This window comes from Dryas octopetala, chromosome 5 (genome assembly GCF_963921425.1).
Source record: "Dryas octopetala chromosome 5, drDryOcto1.1, whole genome shotgun sequence".
NCBI classification, from domain to species: Eukaryota; Viridiplantae; Streptophyta; class Magnoliopsida; order Rosales; family Rosaceae; genus Dryas; species Dryas octopetala.
Genome location: NC_141370.1, coordinates 5,364,921 through 5,385,535, shown reverse-complemented (window position 1 = coordinate 5,385,535; position 20,615 = coordinate 5,364,921). Strand labels below are relative to the sequence as shown.

At 36.9% G+C, this 20,615-nt stretch overlaps 1 pseudogene across 1 annotated transcript; it reads left to right on the top strand.

Moving 5' to 3' along the window:
• The first annotated feature begins 852 nt into the window (after positions 1-852).
• On the top strand, positions 853-14,328 carry LOC147283727 (protein HESO1-like; annotated as a pseudogene). Its single transcript, XR_015122347.1, has 10 exons — positions 853-1,031; positions 1,181-1,255; positions 1,422-1,610; positions 4,945-5,121; positions 7,790-7,974; positions 10,502-10,597; positions 11,366-11,411; positions 12,926-13,032; positions 13,188-13,289; positions 13,374-14,328. The product of XR_015122347.1 is annotated as a protein HESO1-like (transcript).
• The last annotated feature ends 6,287 nt before the right edge of the window (positions 14,329-20,615 follow it).

The window sequence follows — 20,615 nt, the reverse complement described above, 5'->3', positions numbered from 1 at the left end:
TCAATGACAAAAGTCACAAGGACCACGCAGAGATTTCAAACCACTTACCGTAGATGGGAGGGTCCCCAAAATGTTTGAGTTGATCCTTTATTCTAGACGTGGCCATCACTCTCCTCTCCTTGTATCGCACAGAAAAGTGATGGAATCGTTGACGAAAATTTCAGAAACAGTCGAGATTCTCTCTCTTTTTTCAGAGTGTTTTTTTTTTGGTCTGCATAAAAAGGGTTTACACCTAAAAGGACAGAAAAGCCCCTAAAATGGACGGAAGTTACCAGAGGTCTGCAATTAAATTTTTTTAAAAATTAAGGTGCCACATCGAATCAAAAATTTTATTAGGTGGTGAAGTGAAAATCGGGACAAAATTTAGGTGGGTAAGTTGATAAAAGCCGATAAAGTATATATGATTTAGTGTATAGATTATAGTGTATAAAAATATACTAATTTTATTTAACAATATTTGCCTACAGCACACATTATGTTAAATAAGATGATAAAAAATAATTAAAAAAATCTAATTATACAGTAAGTTTCATATTATATAAGATAATATGTTAAATAAATATATTTATAGTAAAATTTTTATTCAAAATTTTTGTCTTTCGGTCTAATTTTTGTTAAAATTTAAAATTTCTCAAAATTTGAAATTTATGCGAAATTTGAAATTTTGCTCATTTTGGTAACGACTAACGAGCATAGGCCTCTTATCAAAAAAACGAAAATTAAACGACTAGACGCCACTCATCAAAAAACGAAAAAGAAACGAATAGATGGCTTCACCCGCATAGTTAAAGAGCAAGCGAGGTTATCCTGGCCAAAAAAAAAAAAAAAAAAAAAAAAAAAAAAAAAAAAAAAAAAAAAAAAAGAGCAGAGGAGGTTCGTATCTGAAAAAAACAAAAAACAAGCAGAGGAGGCAAATTCCCCTTCGCTATTGACGCTGGCCCTTCAGCCGTACTTCGAATCAATCAAGCGGAAGACTCTTTGTCTCTCTGCCTCTCAGCGCACTCAAAAGAGACAAGAACAACCATGTACAGGTTTTGAGCTTCGAGTTCACAATTTTAAATCCATTTCTTATTCTTCTGTAACGCACAACTTATTTCCTCTGTTTTTATCCATATAATTAGATATTTTATTCATAATCTGTCAAATTTTCTGATTTATTTTTAATTTTGGGTTTTGGCAGAGTCGAATTAGATCGATAATGAGGTAGTGCACTACTACAGAAACAAGTCAAGAACCATGGCATTAGGCCAGACAAGTAAGTAATATATTTTAACTTTTTAAGGGGACGCAGATTTTGTCTATTTTATGATAATTAGGATGATAATGGGTGTGAATTTAAAATTATTTTGAAATATGTCCCAAGATGAATGTTTAGATTTGTGAATTAGTGACTCATTCCAGTGCTTTGAATTTTATCCCAGAGCTGATAAATGAAGCAAAGAAGCTGGAGTTACAAGAATTAGAAAAATATAAGATCACTCCTGTATGTATATCTAAACTTGATAAACTACTTGATGATGTGTATGCCATTCACCGTCCAAAGCCGATTGATTATCGTAATCGGAGAGATTTGATTCGTATCTTCAATGCAATTGCAAAGGAATTATATGGTAACTTTTCTTTCCTAACTTTGTTCATGCCAGCCTCTCCCCACTGCTTACATCCATTCTAGTTATAGTTTATAACTATTGGTAGCATCTTTATTCAATTTATATATTTAAATGACCATCCCATGAATCACATTTCTTCTTCTTCTTGCATTTTCCCCTGTTTGTTGGGACCCTAATGCACATTTTTTTTAGGTTCTTGTCAAACTAGTTGCCATAGATAAAGGTTCATTGTCTCAAACTTTGTTGTATTTTATTTCTGTACTTATTCTATGTCAATTGTTGTATTGCTACATTAGGATAGAATGGCTGGACAATCCTATTTTTATACATCTTGGTACCTCATGAGCAGGAACTTTGATTTCTTTCACCATTTACATCTTTCAAATCTAATGAAGTAGCCTTTTTTTAAGGGACCATTGGTACATGTATCACTAAGAGGGCCCAAACTAATGCACTTAGGAAATCTAAAAGACATAATTCATGACACTTGATACATTGAACACGTGACATAAAGAGACTCAGAAGCAATGAATACAAAACGGACCTGAAATGAATGTGTACATTGCATTTATTAATTACAAAGATTCATAATGATGTGGTGCTTGGTACTTGGATGAACTTATTTATTATACTTTCAACTTGGCTCCTGCATCACCTATAGATACAGTAAACTCCTATAAATGAATGTTTGATAAATTAATAACCTCAGTTAAATAATAAAATCTTCTGGTCCCAACTCGGGTCAGTGTACTAAAATAATAACCTCGCTAAATGCATAAGATAATATTTTTTCTTAAAATCCTTTAGGGCCCAGCAAATATATAAATTGATAATTGATGAAATACATATAAGAAATAGCACATAAAAATTCATAATACATATTAAGAAACTTTTTACTTAACAACTTCTATTTTCTCAATTCAGCTATTTCTCAAAATATGCTTCTAAAGTCGTTTGCCTTTTCTTTGTACCTAAACCGAATTGAACCTTATCCTTAATTTTTTGCAATGCATATACCACATTTGGTATATTTTTTTTTCATTTTGAAAACACTTGATCTTCTAGTTCTTAACTTATCTCGAAAATGTATGTATATGTACTTATCTTGAATACACTTGATCTTCTAGTTTGTAATTTATGTATGTAGATTCATTGAGCATTGGAGTGCTGATTCTGTAATATCCCAGATTCTTGCATGTTGCCATTTGTTTAATATTCATGACTATGGAGGTGGACTTGTCAATCACTAAACTTTTGGGGTGTTTCATTAAAATGTAGAATCATACCTCTTTCTGCTTGGTGTATTAGATTTGAAAATTCAATTCACATTTGTATGGAACCCCACGTTTACATGGTATGTTTTGAGATTTCCTACGAGTATAGGGGTTAACCTACTAATTAAAGAAATTCTGTTGTGATTTCAGAAAGTTCCCTAATCTTTTGAAATCTCATGCTTGATTGTCACCACCTGCTTAGTATAGTGGCAGCTTCACTAACGCTTTTGTGGCACAACATGCTTTAGCAATTGACCTAGAACTTGGCTGCCACCTCATGTTATATTTATCAGTTTTGGCAGGCTTAAGTGGCAACTTCAAGAAATGTTTATGTCCACGCTCTAAGTTGCTGACTTTGTCGCGTAAGACTTCCATGTGTCATTCTCTGACACTGGCATAAAACTCACCGAGTTTTCCCTTTCATCCTATGAAAGTGTTTTACTGAAATTGTTCTTGAAGGGGATTATCAAATTCTTCAACAATTCATCCTATTCAATTACGTCACTTTAAATTTTCCCTTAGCCTCTCACAGCTTAGGCTAAGTTTTTTTATTTTTTTTTTTTATCAAGCTAGTCTTCACAAAATGCTATTTCCTAAGTGTATGTGTTCTATGCTCTTCTTTAAATCCAAGTGTGTTTAACAACAATGCACAACTGAGTGATCACCGTTAGAAAACACTTCTTTCAATAAGTATTTACACTTGTGAAGTAAAACTGATGCAATAGCTACAGCTTGGATAGAAAAGAAGTATCCTCTTTTGGAGCCCAAGACTAAGTTCATTGGCCCAACGAAAGCTAAAGCCTTTTTGGTCCAAAGAGGAGTGCCCTTGGTAGGTTAAGAGTTGGTCATTAAAAAAATACATAAATAAATAAATTAAGATTCACTCTAGAGTTAATGTCAAGTTTTATTAAGAGTATTTATTTGAGTCTAGTGTTATTAAGATTCTATTTGTTTGGGTCTCAAGAAAATACAATGTCTTTAAGTATTAATGAGTCCTTTTCATATTTCTGTGATATTTAATGAGTCTTTTAGTATTTTAATAAGTGTTTTGGTTTTTAGGAGTCTTTGAGAGAAGTATTTGAAGCCTATAAATAAGGCTACTTACTGTTAGGCTATTCAGGTTTGATGAATGAAAATTAAGTGTTGTTGAATGCTTGGTGCCTTGGTATCTCCTCTACATTTCTCCTCCCTTTTCCTTCTACATTCTTCTCTATTTTCTTGTATTTCTCTAAACTTCCAGCAGCCACAAACCCTCTTTCTTCTCTATACCTATCCTATTTCTTAAATTCTCTATCATTCTAAGCCCATCACAACCCAAGGCAACACTCACCTGGTGTTGTCCTGCATCAAAAACTAATTTGGATAATTGCCATTGGCATCAAACAAGATATTTGGATCAATTAATATAAAATAATTTATGATAAGGCATACATAAATTTAATATTCAGGCATGAAATATAAAGCAACGAACACGAACACTAATAGTGGTTTAAGTAACACAAGCCTTCCAAGACCTGCATCCGTCCCTACTACTTGTAGAAGTTCTATTCCAGTAAACAAAGGGGTTTAAGGAAACAGTCCATACCTTCCTAGATTGGAATCAAAATTTGAGAAGCATGATTTCTCATTTATATCCTAGAATATCTCTTTTTATCAGTTACTTTCCTTAGGATTTTTTTATACAGCCTTACAGAACATCATTATTATTTTTTTGTCTTTTTTTGTCTTTTTTTTTCTTAAGAGCACATTGTTTTTATAATATATGAAGTTTTGCAAGTATAGAAATTATTGCATGCTTACTATTTTTCTTGATTGCTTTAGTCTCTCTGAATAAAATTTCACTCCAATCTTATTTATCATCTTCGTTTATTTGAAAATGATATTATGCAATAATGCTCGACTATATATTTCCAAGTACATGTGTTTCTTATTGCTGTTAAGAGACTATAAAGTTTTCTTGATCCATTCCCTATTCCCTCTTGACTTTTTTCTTTATTATACTACCAAGTCTACCATTCATGTACAATTGATGTTGAGCTCTATTTGCCTTTTTCTTTCAGGAAATTCTGACAATTCTCCTGTTGTTGAGGGATTTGGCTCATTTATAATGGATATGTTCAGTGTGGAAAGTGATCTAGACCTATCGGTTAATTTCAGCGACAATGTAGGCAATTTTCCTCGAGACATGAAGATCAAAACCCTTCGGAAGTTTGCAAAAAAGTTTTTCTCTCTTCAAAGTATGTTTTGAGTTTTAAAATGTTTCTACTGCTTATATAAGTATACTTGTCTCATGATTAGACACCTTGAGTGATAGAATCATAAAAAAATTTATAGTTCTTGCACTGAAGCTACACAACAGTACCCTAATCGACACACATATACACACACACACACATAGAGTTTATATATGAGTTTGTTCTATGTTTGCATCCTATTTATTTGATTTGTGAGCAAGTTCATGTCAATGTATGTGTGTACACGCACAAATCAGTTCCATTAAGAAGCTAAAACAAGGATGCAATTGTGATTAAAACACATAATGCTTGAGTGTCTTAATCTTGGTTATGGGAGTGTTCTAATCACAGATCCAACAGTCTAAAATTTACCTTCTTATTTTAGCTCTTTACTAGAGTATATAAATACATGCGTGCACACACACCCACACATATATGTTATATATATATATATATATGTAGTTCCCTTCAAGAGCCACATACAAAACCACATATTTTTTCCGTTCATGTATAAATGAACGGTTCTAATTATGAGATTACATTGTGTGGTGGGTCCAAAAGGTGGTTAACTTCATATTAACTTGTTAATCAGTTAGCTTTAGAGGGCTCTTATATATTTATTTTTGTTGGTTCATAATCTAGGGGTTAGCATTAGCATTCAAATCCTGATAAAGTATTTAACTTTTTAGAATTATGCCAACCATTGGATTTTGATCAACTGTGGATTTTGATTTAACATTTGATGACCATGGATTTTCATTGTCATTTGTGACCATATGATATATATATATATATATAATCGGTAATTGTTTTGTCATCTTTAAAACTTTGTAGACAAATACAGTCCGTTTGATAAAATTAAAATGATGTTGGCTGTAATAAACAGCCTAAACAGTTTCCGATTGGTTGATTTTTTGCAAGGGTGATCTTTGAATAATGATCTAAAATATGAACGGTTCTGATTATTGAATTGTAGGTCCAAAGATGTTGTTCTTACTTTTTTTAAAGTAAGGACACCCTTACTTTTCTCTCGGACATATGTTCTTTAAATAGATAGATTTTTTTGTTGTTGTTTTTCTTACACTTTTTGATCTCATTCTTGAAAGAGTTTAATGCTTTAGGGTATATGTTGTTGATTGAGACCTGTTCCTTGGTTAAATTTTAAGTTTAAACTCCCAAGTTTTGGGCTCCCGGTTAGATTTTAAGTTTTGGACTATAACCTTGAACGACGATTCTATACCTAAAATAGTGAAACTTGTCAAGAATGGGATAAAAAATGACAAAATGTCATTAAAAAATCCATAACGTCCTGCACAGAGAAAAAACATATATATATTTGAGAAGAAATGTGTATTTTTAAGAAAATCCTTATTTAACTATATCTTATTTGTGTAGACATATAGGAAGTTTTAACGAGGATTTGCATTCATTTAAGAAAAATAATTGATCATATTGTTAAGAGTCCACCTCAAAATGTGGTCCAATGATCTTTACATTGCAGGTGGGCCCACATATGGTCCTTTATTTTCTTAGAAAGAGAACAACCTCTTCAGAAGTTTTGCCCATATATATGTGAAGGATAATTCTCGAATGATGATGCCCTCATTTAAAAATAAAAAAGTAAGGATGTAATGGTTGATTTTTTGCATGTAATGGTTATCTAAATAATGAACGATTTGGAACATGAAACCACAGTACAAGGTGGGTCTTAACATAGTTCCCCTTTTCTTAAAATGAGGGCATCCTCGTAAGAGGATTCTATATGTATTATGTTTTCTAGTCAGATTGTTAAGTTACTAGAATATGATATTCAGTCAAGAGTCAACCAAATCAATGGACCAGATTCACAATCTATCAACATGACATTGTAATCAATGTTGCCATGCAAGAGAAATTTTTTTGTAATATATATATATATATGTATAGATATATACATATAATGGCGCCTTCTGGGGCCCACTCCGCATTGTAATTCGATGATTAGAGTCATCTATTTTCTAAGTCTCCATTTAATGGTCACCCCTGCAAAAACTTTGACAAATCAAAAACCATGAACACGTCAAACAAATAGACGAATATATTGAAATCATGACTATATAATCAAATGGTTAAACGATTTTTGATTTATCCAATCTTTTGCATGGATAATCCTTGAATGGAGACTCAGAAAATAGATGACTCTGTTTTGAAGTGAGTTCCACAAGAGATCCCTTATTTACCTTTAAATGAGGGGCTATATATAGGTGAGGGATTTGAGATATAGTTGCATAGCTTAGTGTTTTGTTATATCTCTTGAGGGGGTTATTTGACATGTTTCTATTTGTGCAAATATCTAGGACAGCTAGGGCAGTATGGACATTAGTCCCATAGTCGAGACTATAGGATGACTGAGGTATGCACATTTTGGAATATTAGGAAAGGAGTTCAAGTATGGCAGAATAGATGAATAGCCTTTCTTTCCGTCTTATATGAACTAAACTATTTAGTATTGCTAACAAATTTTCATCATGCCAAAGTGAGACATCTAGCTGGTGTTTGTTTTGTGGGTTTGCGATCTATATGTCTGCACCATGTGGTGTAAGTGACTTTGGTGTTTTGATGTCTTTTAAGTATGATAATTATCACAATGTTGCACTTGTATTACTCTCAATTATGCGTCTTTATGTTGTAGGGGCAGGGCATGTTGTTGGTGTGCAACCAATTATGAGTGCTAGGGTGCCAATTATCAAACTTATTGACTGTGGAACTGGAGTTGAGTGTGATTTATCAGTTGAGAACAGGGATGGCATTTAAAAGTCCCAGATTGTCCACATAATTTCTGGAATTGATGAAAGGTTTCAGAAACTGAGTTTTATGGTAATTGAAAATATATCTACGTTTTTTATGCCTTGTTTTGGGAACTTCTTTTGGTATCTACCCCAACTACTCCCCATACCCCATTTCAACTTTTTTCTTCAAAACTTCCTAATTCGCCCTTAATAAAATAAAAAAGAAAGCAACAACCCACCCACCCCACCCCCTCCCCCTCCTCACCGCTGGCCATCCCTTTCGGGCGACCTCCCCTCCTCTCTCTTCTCTTTCTCTCTCCCTCTCTTTCCTTTTCTTTCTCTTCGTGATCTCCCATGCTGGAGCAAAACAGAAGCCAGTGGCAGTTGATGTAGAGGGCGGCAAGGCCGCCGGCATCTGTATGGTTCTGGCATGGGAGAGAGAGAGAGAGAGAGCCAGCAAGGAACAGGCTGGCAGTGAGGAGGGGATGGGGTGGGTGGCTGCTACGTTCGGTGGGGGTGGGGTGTGTGGGTACTGGTTTCTTGCTTTTTTTTTTCTTCAATTCTTTTAGTTTTTAATTTTAGGGTAAAGTGGATAATTTTTTAAATAGGGGATATAATGAGCAATTAGGGGTATCAATAGAATATCTCCTTATTGTTTACCATGAGAAAAGTAGCACTTTCTCCCTTACCGTTTACCTCATGTTCTCAATTTATCTTGCTAAGCTTACAACATTTAGCTAGGCCTTTTTTTTTTTTTGGAGTATATGACAAGTATTAATTTTTCCATGAACCACCAACCATGCACAATATACTTTTGCAGGTACACCAATCTTTCAAATCTTATACGCTCAAAAATGGGTCCGATGGATTTTCTAAATAGAATGGAAAAAATGGTGTGAGAGTGAATATGTTTCTGTCTTGCTCTATATCTATCTGCCTTTCCACATGCATGATGAGACTGTACATGAGGGAGGGTGTTAGCTTGATAAACATTGGTAGCCCTTTTCCTAACTGCTTAAGTTTTTTAGGTCAAGTGGTTGTCTAACAGAAAGGATTACTTTTGTAAGGTTGGAGGTTTTGCTCAGGAAAAGGGTGGAGTAGGAATGTAGCTAGCTTGTCACTCCCCCCTTCTGAGTTGGAATTTTAATTTCCATTGAAACTTGAGTGACCTTGATACTGATGAGTTCTCTACTCATCTTTCTTTGATTGAAAAGTTCAGAGTGTATTCATCAAGACCAGATAGAAAGTTATGAAAAATTGAATCATCCATCCTTGATGATTTGGAAGGTTAAATTACCTTGTTAGGTACAAAATTATAGCTTGTATCATGTAAGACTAAATACTTGTGATGTTATTCAAATGGAAAGGCCTACGATTAGCTTATCCTATCATTGGTGCACAACATGTAGAGAGGTGGTTGAAAGCATTGCTATCCTTTCCTTTATAGTTTAATTGCTTTGAGGTTGTGGTATATGTATTTTTCAGGAAAGCGAGATGTGTTGGCTGATTGATTCCACCTTCATTTGTATCATTATTCATTGAGAAGTTTTGTACTTTTGGTAGAGTGAAAAAGGCAAAAGTTTCTGGGTTATTTGGTTGTAAAGGAATAGAAAGATTTATGAGGGAAAAGGGGTTTTTGTGTGATTGGGTTAGATTTTGGGTGTCATTGTGTGCTTCGGTTTATAACAAATTTAGAGATTTCACATTCTATTTTGCTGAACATGGATTGGAGACAGCTATATCTTAGGCTATTTCTGAGTTTTGTTTGTTTGTTTTGGTCTGGGCTGTTACTTGTGTCATTGATGATTGTACTGCTTCAAGGTTGTAGAGGTTATGTTCTCTCGGTGGATTGATGGTTCACTTTTATTGTAATGTTTCTTTAAATTATTAATAAACTTTCCTGTTCTTATACACTCTATACCCTTGTCCTTGCTACATCAAACCCTCAAGATGTTTTCATGAGATGATTGTGGAGGAACTTGACCTCCTTAATGACACCTAAGATTTGCTTATGCCTTAGGTAGATATGTGCGTCAAGGTGCTTATTTCTGTGAACAAGATTAGGCCTGGTGGGGTTCATGAAAAGGTGACTTCCCTGAGGACCTTGCCTCAGCGAACCCAAGTGAAGTATATGTAGTGAAAAGTTATAATCCCTATGTCCCAGATTATTTCTCATGTTATAAAATTGAACTTTGTGAGAGTATCTTATTTAATACGTACATTTAAGTGAAAGTCTTAATATTTCAAATCATCTACACCAACTTAAATAACATACCAGAAATGAATCAAAAGGAAGTTTTGTACAAAGTAATTATTGTTACACTTTGACTTTTTGGGCTCGACAACTAGTATGGGCATGTTAAAAAAAAATGGATGAACAATTTGTCATGGAATGAGTAACAATAATAGATGATCCGATTAACTTTATTATGCATTGCAGAAAATGATTTGAAAATTGAAAAAGGATCTCACAATCAAATTTTGTAGTGGGCTTATTGTTAATGAGGTACAGTCTAAACTGTCACATTACAACTCTAGTAAATTATTTTGTGCAGGCTATTATTATAGATCTTATAGGCATGAAATGTACCCATATTTTTTTTTCCCTGTTTCAGATGAAAGCCTGGGCGAAAGCACATAATATCAATAGTCCCAAAGATCGAACTCTGAGCTCTTTATGCATAATATCATTGGTTGCTTTTCATCTGCAGGTACATATTCTTGCTCATATTTCTAGGGTGACATGCTCTATTTTAGTTATTTCGAATTAATTATGCAGTTCAATGGAGTTAACTGGAAAGTTCAAAAGTCAATAAGAATAATTGAATAAAATAAGTAAAATACAAAGTAATTGTACATTCTGTTAGAAAGATGCTGTGGCTTTCACTGTTGAGAGGGAGTTGAAGGCATTCACTTTTTCTTGTTATTTTAACTTTACCTGATCTTGAAATTAGTTTTTTGTTTGTTTGTTTTTTTAAATCATACATAAACAATACGCAATGAAAAAATCTATTCAGATTCATCTTCTTAGGCATTCAAACTTATTTGAGATTTGTCAAATATTTGATTGCGAAATCAGGAATATTAAATTAGATGATTTTTTTTTTTAAGAGAAATTAGATAAGTTTTTGTTTTTTTTTTTTTAAAAGAAATTAGATAAGTTTCTTTTTTAAGAGAAATTGGATAAGTTGATAACCCATTTACATGTTCTGGTAAAGATTCTAACTTCATCTTTTGCAGTAGAAGTCTTCACTTATTAAGCTATATTCCATACATTGACCAAAAAGAAAAAGCTATATTCCATATGCTTGGTTGGATTTTTCTTTACGGTACTACATCTCATCCTTTTTGTTGACACATTTCATCATACGTCAGTATCTAGGGATGGCTTTGTGAAGCCAGGAGTCATGGTCTGCCCATGTATATATCGTTTTTTTCGAGTCAACATCTAATTTCTTATTTCTTCAAATTTCCTGCAGACTCGAGATCCTCCAATAATACCTCCATTATCTACTTTGTTTGAAGGTGATAACTCTGAAATGCCAAAACTTATTATTTGAGATGAATCATATTGGAGTCTACTTAATGAAGTTGTATTTTTGGCAATCCCGCTCACCTAAAGGACAAAATGTAAGGGACTGTGAGCACCAAAACTATAACAGCCATTGGATTAATCCAATGACACAGATGCTTAGAAACTTAAAACCTGACCTTACTACATTTACACATTGCACAAGCTGTTTTTATATGTCTAACCCGCAAAGATGTTCAGTTTACAACTACAAATAAAACAAAATTTACATAACCAAAATCTGAACTGATATCCCAAGTCATCAAATTCATAGACAAAAAGCACAGAGAGAGTCTCAGCCTTGATAGAATTAAGCTTGTAAAGATTGGAAGACAGTTCTAACCTGGAAGAAAACCTCCTACCCCCACTTCTTCCTCCTCCAACTTCTTAACCCTCCCCTTTTACAGTCCCACCCTCTTCCTGAACCAACAGAGCCCATGCTCTAGACACTGCAAGAAATGGGTTCTTCATGAACTGGTCCATCAAGTTCAGATTCTCGCTCAAACTTATTTGTCGGTGAAAATAGATCAAACACATCTGGAACTCACATAAACAAATACCCAATTGAGATTGTTGGAATTGAACAAGATTAATTTCAAACGGTGATACAGTACCATACAATAAAACCAGTTAAAATATGGAGGAAATAAAAAGAACCCAAATAACAACTACCTGACAAATGGTAGGAACAGGGTCATGATGGCAAGAGGGAGACCTGTCAGTGCTACGATAAATGGGAACCATACGGATTGTCATTGTAGTTGGTGACCTGGGTTGGTGTTGAACAATTGAAAAAGAGGGAGAGCTTTGAAGCAGAGCGAGCAAATAGGGTTGAAGAGCTTAGACAATAAGGTTAGGGCTATCGACATTGACGAAGATGAGAGTACTGGTATGCTTGTTCATCTTTGTGGGTTAGAAAAGAAAAACGGGTTAATGGGTTAGTTTTAAGTTTTTAAATATCTGGGTTCAACATCCAACATCTGTTAATAGTTTTAATGCTCACTGACCCCTTAAGTGAGCGGGACTGGTAGTTTTGGTATTACCTTACAATTAATTTATGTGTGCATGTCCGTATGGATATGCTTGAAAAAAAACAACTATTGAGATGTATGATTTGTCTTTTACAGATATGTGAAGCTTTTTTTTTTTCCTTTTCTGTCTTTTGTTTTCATGGTGATTAACAAAACTGGTTGCTTTCATGTCTTTGTACAACATGAATTATACACAAATCAACATTTCTATCCAACACTATTCCAAAGGATTCACTTGTAGGTTAATCATGTTTCTTATTGTTTTGGAGACCCAAACATAACATTGTTCTTTCCCAGTTGCTTGTTTCTAGTTTCTATTTTCATTCTTAGTATCATCTTCTTTAATTTCCTGGTTTTAAAGTTTCTACTTGGTGACAGTGGTAGACATTTTCTGTTCATTTCATTTTTGACATTTGAGTTGCCTTGGCATGTTACAGATGGAACTGATCCTTTAACTGTGTTGAGGATAGTACAAAATCATTCGGAGTTTGGAAAAACCAATAAAGAATCGTTGGCAGATCTTTTCATTACCCTGTTAGTCAAGGTAATCTCTGTATGTTTCATCTGTGGATAAGTTGATAATTAGAAAAGGCTTTAAAGTGCCAATTTTACCATCAAAGGTAACAGGTGATTTTCATACAATTAAAAATGATTTGTTCTGTGAATTGAAGTTTTATGGTAGTTCTTGGTACAATGCAGGTAGCATCTGTTGAAAATCTTTGGCAGAAAGGTCTATGTGCAAGTGTGTATGAAGGATCTTGGACATCAAAATCATGGGATCCTCAATATAATCCTATAAGTGTAACCTTACCTGACTCATTTCCAAACAAAATTTAGGTTCTGTTATTGCAGTGTTAAATGTGTATTGACTACATTTTCCAACAGGTTGAGGATTTCACAGATCTGTCTCAAAATGTTGCAAGGGCAGTAGGAACAGAAGAATTTAAAGAGATTTATAGTTGTATACATTCTTCTCTTAGTCACCTTTTAGCCTTTTCTGATGACAAGATGCAGGGACACAAGTTAGGGGATCTTTTGTTTGGTGCGGATTCAGAATCAAGGCACACGGATACTAAAATTAATAATGAAAGTAAAGCCAAGCTTCATTGTGCCCTTAATGCTCACCAGAGAAAAGTAAAGGTTGGGAAGAAAATCAAGAAAATCAGAAAGAGGAAGGCTGGAGAGGAAAGCAACCAGCTCAAGGTTGGGGAACATCACAGCAAGTGGAAGGTAGGAAAAATAGAGAACAAGCTGATGGCTCGGGAGGAAGACCCCGAGTAGATGGTTTAGAAGGAACACAGCAACATCATGGTGAAGCAGCACGGGATTTAAATGCTCAAGATACTCAACTAGTTTCTTATCAAACTCCCCTAGCTGGCGCATTGTGCAATTTAATTGCTCGACATACTCCACTTGTTTCTCCTAAAATTCCCATGGTTGCTTCAAATTCAGGTAGTAATAATGTTTCTTATGGCTCAGCGAACATTCCTGATGTTCCTACCCAAAATGTAATTGGTTTTGAAACTTCTGTCGCAATCTGCTTTTGTTTCCCAACAAAGTCTCCCAGGTTCTGATGGGTCACATGGGCTAGATTACATTGTTCCATTGCCTCACCCTGGACCTTCTCATGAACAACATGGTCAGAGTAGCCCCAACCAGTAGACAGACAATACAATTACCTTCGTCACTTCAAACCATTTAGGGCTGTACTATTTTAATCTGCCTGTACTGTACTATATTGTTTTTAGTACTACTGTACCAATTGGTGTTTGTATCATATTAAAAGGTCAGATAAGTTTAGTGCAAGATTGGACTGGACTATTTATTTGTTCTTTTCTAAACATTTGGTCTTCTGTTTGGTAACTTTAATCAACTGAAATGTATTGGCAAACAAATCCATTATTTGGTTTCAAATTTTAACAAAAACAACCACTCCTCCTTGGTTAGCCTACCCGATAGGGGTGGGCATTTGAAACCGAAATACCGAAACCGAACCCGTACCGTGTCAATTTTGTGCCAAAAAATAATACTAATTACATACCGTATCGATACCGTACCGTATCAATTCAAAATCGGTATGATATCGGTATGAAACTTTTAATACCGTAATATACCGTATCGTATCGAATTATATTTAATTTAATTATTTAATATTCTTTTAATTAGGTGTTGCCATATTAGTGGCTATTTGGGCAAGTCTATAGACTATAGTAGACTTGCCCAGAGCAAATTCTCAATCCCCTATTCTAGTATTTCCCACTCCCCAGCGACATTTGGGTAAAAAAGTTAACTAACCTAATATGTAAGAATATTAGGTTAAAGTTAGATAATTACTAGCAAATGATTGACAATTAATATGTAAGAATAAAAGTGCAAGGGATTGACAGTATATCTTTTTGGTTGTTAAATGTTGTTTTTTGACAAAAAAAAAAAAATAGTTTAAAATATTGGCACATATGGAAACCATACTGAATTTATAGAACACTGGTATGGTATGGTATCAGTTTTAAAAATGTCCATATCGTACCGATACTGTACCGAATAAAAATTTAGGTATGGTATCGGTATGGGGCTCATACCGTCCCATACCGTACCGTGCCCACCCCTACTACCTGATATTGACATGCCTATTAAATTTTTTCTACTTTGTGTTAATATAAATTTATTAATAAATTTTGTGTTGATATAGTTTTTGGTTAAAAAGCTTTAAAAAATAAAATCAACAAAAATTACAAAATTGTTGTAAATATATTGTTATATGTGGCTATTCCTGTAATTAGTTGTAGGGGCATACTAGTAAATATTTTAAACCTAGTAAACCCTACCTCTATATAAGGATATTTATAAGATGAATAAGATGACGACAGATCATATTATCTCTGCCTCCTCTTTTCTACAAACCCTAATTTATACATACTTTTACAACACGTTATCAGCACGAGAAGCTCTCTGGATTGTGGATCGCCAAACAAAAGAGGATCATCATTCAATCTGTTCTTCAACCAAGTAGGTTTTATAAAATAATTTTATGTTCATGGTTATTTAACCTTGATTGATTGAAAAATCCCCATGAAGCATGAACCCTAAATCTATGTGATTGATTTATTTGGGATTACATATATTTTATACATGTATTTGGGTTGAATGATTAAATAATAAAAAGAGGAAATTTATTGGGGTGATCGGAAACCACCCCGTGCGGCCAACAGCCGCCAGCCCCCTCACTTGCCCACACTGCCAGCAGCAGCCTCTCTGCTGCCTCGCGCTTCGCTGCAGCAGCAACAGCGCCTCGCTCTTCGCTGCCAGCAGCAGCAGCCCTCGCGCGCGCAGCGGTGCCTCGCTGCCATGTTGCCAGCAGCAACGCCATCTTGCAGCAGCCCCCTCGCGCACCTAGCTTTGCTGCCTGCAGCAGCCCTTGTCGTAGCAAGCAGCAGCGCGCCTCGCTGCCACACCTTCTCGCTGCCTGCAGCAGCCCTTGTCGTAGCAAGCAGCAGCGCGCCTCGCTGCCACACCTTCTCGCTGCACGCTGCCTTGCTCATCGCTGCAATCCCCTCGCTGCCAGCACCTTGTGCCTTGCAGCAGCAGCGCAAGCTGCCAGCAGCAGCTTTGCTGCCCACCAGGCAGCCCAGCAGCCTTGCTGCCCACGCAGGCCCAGCAGCGCCTCGCAGGCCCAGCAGGCCCACTCCCATGCTGCCAGCCCAGCAAGCCCGCCACGCGGCTGCCATGTCAGCAGCCATGCAGTCACCACGCAGGCAGCCCAGCAGGCCCACCACGTCAGCTGCCACGTGGACGCCACGCAGGCAGCCACCAAACTGCCACGTCAGCTCCACGCATGTGCCACCAAGCTGCCACGTCAGCGCCACGCATGCGCCAACTCTCACGCTGATACATGGCAAGCCTCCTGAAACTTTGTAAAAAAGAGATTTTAATTCTTGCCATGCCTGGGGTTTGAACCCAAGACCTCTTGTGCACCACCTTGTGGCTTAACCACTGTGCTGCTAATGATTTATTGTTAGTATACAAACCATTTAATATATATACTCTAAATGTCAGAAACTTTTATTCAAATAATTTTGTGATATTTTTTCTGTTCTACTTGGGTATATGAATATTTTACTTGTTTAAATTTTTGCACTAGAATATATGTGTAGAAATTGCAGGTAATTAATGAACCAGTAGTTCATACATAAATATTGAACCAGTAGGTTCAATAATGCCGTATAAGGAACCTGAAGTTTCCTTCATAAATTCACCATACATGATAAAACCAGTAGATTTTACATGTCTATACCATGTTATAGAACTTGAAGTTCTTATTTATTGCTTATCGATGTTATTGCCTGAAGCACTAATTATAATTATTTGTTCCTTTCAACCAAAAAATGTCAAATCTCAACAAGCTTGATTTTGTCGCTTTGGAAGTTTCCGGAAGAAACTATCTAAAGTGGACTCAAGATGTTAAGCTTCATTTGACTGCCAAGAAGATGAGATCGACAATCAATGCAGACAATGTTGTCGCAGAATCTCTTAAGGCAAGTGCCATGATCTTCATTAGGAAGTATATGGAGGAAGCACTTCAAGTTGAGTACCTCACTGAAGAGGATCCACGAGCTCTTTGGGTTGCTCTGGAAGAGCGGTTTGACCATCAAAAGACCATTTTCTTGCCTGAAGCAAGATATGATTGGCAGAACATTCGTTTCCAGGATTTCAAATCCGTTAATGAGTATAATTCGGAGATCTGCCGGATCTGGTCGCTCCTCAAATTTTGTGGGGAGGAGCTCACCGAAGTTGACCTATTGGAGAAGACTTTCTCCACCTTCCCTGCCTCCTGTTTGGTCCTGCAGCAACAATACAGGGAGATGAATTTTACCAAGTTCTCGGCATTGATCACTACTCTGTTGCTCGCTGAAAAGAACAACAACTTATTAATGAGAAATGATCAAGCCCGACTTGTCGGTACTAAAGCAGCACTATTGCCTGAAGCAAACGCTGTTGCTTATCGCGATTCAAACAGCGAAAGAGGATACCGAGGTCATGGAAAGGGCACAAAGTCTGACCGCCCGAGATATGGAAGGAAAGGTTTTCAGAGGAATGACCTGTATGACCGAGGCCAACGTGGCCATGGCCCACGTGGTAGGAACCACGGTCCCTCGGCCTCAAGAACTCGAAATGAGAGGAACACTGGTCCGGCCCGTCGCCACCAGAATCAGAATCAGAATGATATCTGTTACCGATGTGGAGGAACTGATCACTGGTCCCGCACCTGCCGTGCATCAGCGCAAGCTGTAAATGAGTATCACGCCAGTCGCGGAACTCGAGAGACCAATCTCGTTGATGGATCATTTCCTATGGATACCACCTTAGAGGTCACTGATTTCCAAACTGCTACTGGACACTTCGAGGATTAGAAACTCAATGACATGGATATGATCGGCGCTTGTGCCGTATTTATTTTCTGAATAATGTTTTTCTTATTTGGATTATTTGTTTTGGAAATTTGGTTATGCTCGAATATTATTTAATTCAATCAAGTTATTTTCATACATGTGATCTATTGAATTAAATTTATGAATAAGCATGTTTAGTGGGGAAGTTTGTTGTCTGGCAGACAGTGCTACTACGCACACCATACTTCAAGATCGGAAGTATTTTTCAAACTTATTGCTTACTCATACCTCTGTGACAACCATATCAGGCCAATCCAACCTGATAGAGGGCCATGGCAAAGCCCATTTTTATGTTGTCCAATGGTACTGAATTACCATTAATGAGGCCTTATATTTTCCAAGTTCTAGAAGAACGTTGTTGAGTTATAAGGATATTCGAGCCAACGGTTATCACGTTGAAACCACTGAGGAAAATGGAGTGGAATATCTTTGCATAACCTCCAATTTGTATGGCCAGAAGCGTACATTGGAGAAATTGAAATGCCTATCGAGCGGTCTTTATATGACCACCATTAGATCGATTGAGGCCAATCACATAGTTAACCAGAAGTTAACCAATTCGAGCAGTTTCTTTCTATGGCATGACCGGTTGGGATACCCAGGTCAAAGTATGATGCGCCGTATCCTCAATTCATCACACGGGCATCCCTTTACTAATAAGGATCTTGTGTTTAGTGACACACTATGCCAAACTTGCTTGCTCAGAAAGTTGAATACTAGACCATCATATGCAAAGACTAGTAAAGACTCCATCATTTTCCTGCAAAGGATACAAGGGAATATTTGTGGACCTATCCAACCACCATACGGACCATTTAAATATTTTATGGTTTTGGTTGATGCATCGACAAAGTGATCACATGTTACACTATTGTCCACAAGAAATGCTGCTTTTGCTAAACTTCTCGCCCAGAAGGCTCACCACACGGATTATCCTATAAAGTCCAGAAGATTTGATAATGCCGGAGAGTTTACATCGAAAACTTTCGATGATTATTGCATGTCCCTTGGGATTGATGTTGAACATCGAGTTCCCCATGTTCACACCCAGAATGGTCTCACAGAAGCGTTCATTAAAAGATTACAAATGATCACACGAACCTTGGTTATGCGCACCAAGCTTCCAATTTCTGTGTGGGGCTATGCAATCTTTAATGCAGCCATGTTGGTCCGGTTGAGGCCCACTGCTACCCAACCTTACTCTGCGTTACAGCTGGTGACTGGGTACGAATCTGACGTTTCGTATTTACGCGTATTTGGGTATGCAGTTTACGTGCCAGTTGTGCCGCTACAACGTACCAAAATGGGTCCTCAACGAACGATGGGCATATATGTCGATTATGAATCCCCATCTATTATACGCTTTTTAGAGCCCTTGACAGGCGATCTCTTTACCGCTAGATTTGCGGATTGTCACTTTGATGAGACAGTCTTCCCGCCGTTAGGGGGAGATATGAACGTCACCGTTCCTGAAGAACGACGTGAATTGACGTGGAATGTCCCCACTATGTCTCATCTCGATCCCCGAACCGCACAATGTGATAGTGAAGTGCGGATAATTCTAGATCTACAGAGTATAACTCATAATATGTCAGACGCATTCTCTGATCTAGCTAAAGTGAAGAGATCACATATACCTGCTGCAAATGTGCCTGCAAGGATATCCGTCCCCGAAGGACGTGTCGTCCCAGGAGGACGTGACGTCCCAGATGGACGAGGTACAACAATAGTGGCTAACCAGTCATATGTCCCTGCCCAGAAGTGAGGTTGACCACTAGGTTCGATGGACTCTTATCCCCGGAAGAGGATACATTTGGCACAAATGAGTCCCCTTGACATCGCGATCTCAATCGATCCATCTCACGAAATAGTTCCGGATTATAGGTCCGTCCCAGAAGAGACGGCGTTGGGGGACGCTCCAACGTTTGAACCCACTCCCGAGAACATAGAGATCTCTATAAATTATGCATGCTTAAGTGAGCTCTGGAATCGAAACGAGATTATCATCGATAATATATTTGTATTTGCGGTAGCTACCGAAATCATAACTAGCGATGACATCGAACCTCACTCCGTTGATGAATGTCAACGTCGAGACGACTGGCCAAAATGGAAAGAAGCAATCCAGGTCGAATTAGATTCCTTGACAAAGAGAAAGGTGTTTGGGCCTGTCGTTCCTACATCTTCCCCATGTTAAACCTGTAGAATTTAAATGGGTATTTGTAAGGAAGCGTAATGAGAAAAACGAGATTGTGAGATACAAGGCTCGTCTAGTGGCGCAATGATTTTCTCAACGCCCTGAGATTGATTACGAGGAAGAGTATTCCCCCGTAATGGACGTCATAACGTTCCACTACCTTATCAGTTTGGTAGTTTCCGAAAAACTGAGTATGCAGCTTATGGATGTGGTCACTGCTTATCTCTATGGGGATCTTGATACAGAGATATATATGAAAGTTCCCGAAGGACTTAAGACACCCGATGCAAATAGTTCCAGACCACAGAACACGCTCTCCATTAGTTTGAGGCGTTCACTTTATGGATTGAAATAATCTGGACGGAGGTGGTATAACCGTCTAAAGTGAGTATTTGATCGGGATGGGATATGTGAATAATGTTCTATGCCCTTGCGTGTTTATTAAGAACAAGTTCTGGTTTTGCTATTGTAGTTGTTTATGTC